The 6,000-nt window shown below is 37.3% G+C and overlaps 1 pseudogene; it reads left to right on the top strand.

Moving 5' to 3' along the window:
• Nucleotides 1-3,267: 3,267 nt before the first annotated feature.
• LOC120211771 lies at nt 3,268-5,752 on the top strand (annotated as a pseudogene).
• The last annotated feature ends 248 nt before the right edge of the window (nt 5,753-6,000 follow it).

Here is a 6,000-nt window from a genome sequence, read left to right on the forward strand (position 1 = left end):
TAAGAAAGCTTTTGAGTATATTGATGCAAGGTGGGATTGCCAACTTCATAGGCCATTGCATGCAGCCGGGTTTTTTTAAATCTGTAAATGTATTACGAGAATCCGAATAATGCAATGTGTGCAGAGGTTATGAACGGGTTGTATGCTTGCATTCAAAGGCTGGTACCTGATTTGAGCACTCAATATAAGATTGGGGAACAATTGGACTTGTATCAAAATGCCCAAGGTCTTTTCGGCAATCCGATGGCTGTAAGACAAAGAAAGAAAAGTGCTACAGGTAAAACACACACAGACGCATATATGTATATTATATATATCATACCTCACAAAATTAAATCTTGATTTATTTTATATGTTAATAGCGGATTGGTGGTTTGCATATGGAGCCTCAGCACCAGAGTTACAGAAATTTGTAATCCGAGTTCTTAGCCTAACTTGTAGTGCTACGGGTTGCGAGAGGACCTGGAGCGTTTTTCAACAACTTCATTCAAAAAGGAGAAATAGATTGGCACAAAGTCGTTTAAATGACATGGTGTATGTCAAGTTTAATCGTGCTTTGCGACGGAGATATCAAAGAAAGGACACCACATATTCTTTTGAAGGAAATAGATGAAAGTAACGAGTGGTTGATGGGTCACATGGACGATGAATATGGTGAGGAGGACGACTTTGTCTTTGATGGAGATGATTTAACATGGTCTGCTGTTGATAAAGCTTCCGGGGCATCTCAAGCTACTTATTCCACTAGAACATCTACATCAAGAGATAGAGGAAATTTGATTGATGAAGAGATAGAATAGGATATTGGACTTTTCGAAGATGATGGGGGAGGAGGTGCTTGGGATTGATGTTGATGACGGTGATGAGTTTTAGGCATTTTGATTATTGATGATGTTTTTTATTTGTCTTTTTGAGATACAATATAACATATCTACATGGTGTTTTTGCTTATTAAGTTGTTTTGTGTTTGAGGTATGGTTATAAAATATTTACAAATGTTTTGTAAAATAAAGCGTCTTGCGTACGTGAATCCCTCGCCTCAAAAATTGAGGCTCTCGAGTAGCTACTCGCCTTGGAGCGCCTCGCGCCTTTTAAAACTCAGTACTCAAGAGATTGCGCTGCTGCATTTTTATTGGCCAAAAAAATTGATATACTTTCATTAAGGCCATGGGAACCTACTTTTGCCTTCCACAAAGTGTCGAGATAAAAATATTACCCTCAGCAAGCGTTGAGAATCCTCTGTAAGTAATGCATACGAGCTCGAAGATAACTCTGTCCGATTTAATTTTGGAAAAATTAAAATAATGAGTCCCTAAAGAAGTTGCAAACTTAGGTGAATCCTCGTCAAAAAATTGCAAACACTGAAAATCCTCTATAAAATACAAGTATAAGCGATGATAATAAAGATTTTCGAAACATGCTAAAAAAACAAAGATAAAGGACAAACAAGATTTTTATTGATATTGGGTAATAAACAAGACCTTAGCCCCTATTATAGAAAAGTTAAATTGGAGGATTATCAACATGAATATTCGAGCCAGCAACTGCTTCACTCAGAGCTATCTTAGAAATGAGAATGAGGTCATTTTTTAGAGCAACATCCGTACTTAAATTAGAAGTCTCACCCGTGTCGATTGCACGTAGGAAATAAAATTTTGCACCAACTTTAAAATTTTCTCAAACTTCCCTAGAGGGATTGTAGGGATCAAACAACGGCTCCCTCTGGGAAATTTTCCAACAACAACGAAGGCCCTACTTTGACCAAGGATGGTTTAAATTGTGCAAACTAGATTGTGCTCAAACTTACCTCCATAGTCTTTAAACTCCTAGAGCTTTCCTACCATATGATGGGATAATTTCTCCATATCAACCTTCTCAGAAAGCAACCAGAGAACCTCTGTATAAATGCTTCCTTCTGGCATCGTAGCCCTGACATATCATCTTGAAAGGTCTTTTCCTTCTCTACAAACATCCTTTTAACTGAGCTGACTTCCTCACGATCCTCTGCCACATCTCTCTGGGCCTCTGCCACCTGCTTTCTAGTCTTTGCAACTTCCCCCGAGCTTCCCTACTTTCCTAAGCCTCGCTTCGACTAATTATCAGCTCTCGCTTCAAATCTTCTAACCATACTCTCAACACCACAATCATAGCATTGATGACCTACAGTTCGACCTCCTTAGCTACAACTACCTCCTTTTACTCACTACCACCCCTAGAGAGGCCTTCGTGAAGGTAAAACCAAGTTGTTCCTTCGCTGACCGAAAGTGTTCCACAACTCTGATCATCAGATTGACAGCTTTGCTAAGCACCTTAGTGGCTTCCACATAGTTAAGCTCACGACATCCGCCTTCAACCATTTTAAAAACAATCATTACGACGATTCTCCAAAAACGACCCATTAAATGCAAGTAATGCTTCCACAAATAAATCTCGGGTCAAGTCATTTTATGGCATTCCCTTGAATACGAGGGACAATTTTTGTAACATCTATGTATCTCCTCCGCAAGATCAATAATTGCACATTAAGACCTCTTAATAACTCCTCTATAGTGGAAGCTATGGGAGAACATCTCCAGACATAGTATCTTAGGTGCTTTGCACCCCTCGGAAAGTCACAACCTCTTGCTATGATCTCTGATAGAGCCATATGACCTATTAGAGCAAAAATCAATTGTCAGTTGGTCGTATCCATTGAGCCTGTCAACTTATAAGTAGTCATTATGATCCTACACCTAACACCAATACTAAGGCTCACTATAAAACCTATTAGCCAAGTGTGAGAGAATGATCTGGAACCATTTTTCCACTTCATCCTCTTCTCCGCTTACTGAAATTGATGATCTAAACTTTGGTTAACCACCACCTAACCATCAATTATGATTTTCTATCCGAATCAAAAGGATGAACCGTCTACAACAGTCATAACTTTTTTATTCACCTAACCACCATTTAATTTTATACATTTTTTGAACATTCGCATACTAATGTTGTAATATTCTTTTTGTTGTGTTTTAATTATTTTCTATATTATTTTCGTGTCTCAATTCATTCCATGTTTTACATATTATTTTCATATCTCGATTCATTCCAATTTTCTGAAGGGTTTATTCTAGTCACATTATAAATCTTCACTCATCGCTCTTTTGTTCATATAAGTCAACTAAACATCTGTATATTACATGGCACACATTCAATTGATTTCCTCCTAAAGCATTATTACCTTTTCTGCTTCTTCTCTGTCATATAACTCCTTGAGCGGTAACACAGAAGCCAGCAAAATCTTCAGTTTTCTGCTAACCATGGCTGGGAGAAGGAAAAGAAGGCTCAAATTGTAAGTTTTCCTCTAGTAACCAAGTTGGTAGATTTATCATTTTTCAAAAATTTTTTGAAACTTTTTGTTGTTTCTGATCATGTTTAATGGGAATTGCAGTTGTTGTTTTTGGATTTAGAGCTTGTTGAGTACTTAATATGTGATAAAAATGTGTTCTTTAACGAGGTTGAATTATGAAACTTTTCTGTAAAATCTGATACATTTTTCCATTTGTTTATGGCTTCATCCTTGGGTTTGTGTAATTAGATTGAGGGGTTTGGTAATGCACCCATGTTTTATTTGAGTTGATTTTGAGACATTGAAGAGATGGCTAAACATTTTAATGTTTTTTTAATTTGTTCTTTATCATGCTTAGAAATCATTGAATATTTCTTAGTGGATTGAAGCAATTCAAGATTGTTTGTTAATGCATTGTTTTGGTTAGAGTTTGAATTTTTATATCTGAAATCAGTTTGGATTCTTGTGATTATATTTTTGTTCTGCTGAAACTCATGTTTATGATTAGGGACATGGGGCTGGTCTTGATATTCGACAAGAACAGGGTCTTTGATTTGTTATTCATGGACAATGGATGATGAAAATTGTAGTCTTATATTACAATTGCTACTTTTAGAATTCTGACTACCAATTGGCACTGTAAACCAAGTTGGAGATTTTGTTCTTCTCTACATCAATTCCATTTCATTGGATCATTATGAAAGTTGAGTTCGGATTTTGAATTCAGGGATTCGAAAATCACTTTTTATTGGTTGTCTTCTGTTCTTTCAATGACTGATGACAATATAGCTTTTGAACTTGGATTTAGGTTTATAGAGAGATCTTAATTGTACAGAAAAGAATCATAGATATCTTTTTCTATAATGGGGGATTTTTGGGTTAGTTTTTAAATTGTTATATAGATGATTAAGCTATCTTACTTACTGGAGTATTTTAATGTCGATATTTAACACTTATTTATGATAATTTAGAGCTGATAGGCCATTTTAATGTTGATAATCTCTTTTGTTGTATAGATTAGCAGAAACGGTGAATGGGGATGAAAGGACGACAACTGAAGATGGAAACGACAGGTTGGAGCTACAAACATGGTCATCTCTTCCTGTAGAACTTTTGGATTTGATCATGTCCAGCCTCTCACCAGTGGATAACATTCGAGCATCTGCGGTCTGCAAGAATTGGCACAAGTCTGCAGTCTCAGTTCGGGTGACGAACCAATCGCCATGGCTCATGTATTTTCCGAGAGGCAATTACTTGTATGAGTTCTATGATCCATCAGAGTGCAAAATCTACTATCGTGAGCTACCAGAGTTGCGTGCATCCAGGGTTTGTCACTCTAGAGATGGTTGGTTGTTATATAGACCCAGAACCCAGTGCGTATTTTTCTTTAATCCCTTCACTCGAGAGAGGATAGATCATCCTAGTTTTGAGTTGACATCTCAGGGAGTCGCTTTCTCTTGTGCCCCGACATCTACCAATTGTGTGGTCTTTACAATGACGCACGTAACTCCGCTTCTTGTTGCTATCAGCATGTGTCATCCTGGGGCATTGGAATGGACCACTTTTAATCACCCGAATCGCTTTCCTTTTGTTAGTAGCTTTTGGGACAAAGTTGTCTTCTCGAATGGAGCCTTTTATTGTCTTAGTTTCGCTGGTTGGGTAGGAATTTATTATCATCAAACGCGATATTGGAAAGTTCTTGGCGTGCCTCCACCAAGATGCCCCGAGATTTTTTTTCTCCAAAATTGGTGGAAAGGAAAATTTTTGACAGAGCGCAATGGAGATATCTTAGTCATCTATACATCTCAGTTCGAGAAGGCCATGGTATATAAACTCTGTATCCGAGGAAAACCTTCGTGGTGCGACACTGTTTGCGAGTTTCCTGTCATCTCATTCAGGAACTAGTCTCCCTGGAATAAAACCAAACAGTGTCTACTTTCCTAAATACCGTTTATTTGGGAAGCATTGCATATCATACTCGTTCGATGACAAACGTTACTATCCCCGTAATCAGCAGTATAACTGGGAAGAGGAACCTATGTTTGAAAGTGCATGGATCCAACAACCCCGGGGTGCCTCATCCTTTTTCTGAACAAGTAAGTTTGTACTCCTTGAACTCTAGTGTCGTACTTCTCGGAATATATCGAACACAAAACAGTTGATGATATGAAATCGAATATCAATTTTGTTGTTCAGGTTTGTTAGTCTGATGTGGAGTTTGGGTGGCCCTTGAAGTAGGAATCAGTGGAAGATGGAGCTGAAGTTGGTGTAGAATCTAGTTTTAGTTTTGTTTTTACTACAGAGGAACATGTTTTTTTTTTGGAGCAGAGGAACATCTGTCATTCTCATTTCTCTTAACATCATGGGATATTGTTCATGGAAAATGGTTTTTCATTCCATGTTAATTACTTCATCTTTACTCAACAACGTAAGTTATAGATTCAACAATTACTTGATCGTCAAGAAAGTCTCTCTTTATTTGCAAATGCTTCAACGAAGTCGTATTTAATAATTATCTTGCAGAGAGGGACAGATGCAGGGCGAACTTAAAAAATGCGGGATTAATAAAAATAGGGTAAAGTATATAAATTGTCTTCCGACTATTGGGTGATATTTTGTTAAGTCTCTCAACTATTAAAAGTTACAAAATGGTCTTTAACTATAGAGTGTTG

This window comes from Hibiscus syriacus, unplaced genomic scaffold, assembly GCF_006381635.1.
Source record: "Hibiscus syriacus cultivar Baekdansim isolate YM2019G1 unplaced genomic scaffold, ASM638163v2 tig00109983_pilon, whole genome shotgun sequence".
Classification (NCBI taxonomy): Eukaryota; Viridiplantae; Streptophyta; class Magnoliopsida; order Malvales; family Malvaceae; genus Hibiscus; species Hibiscus syriacus.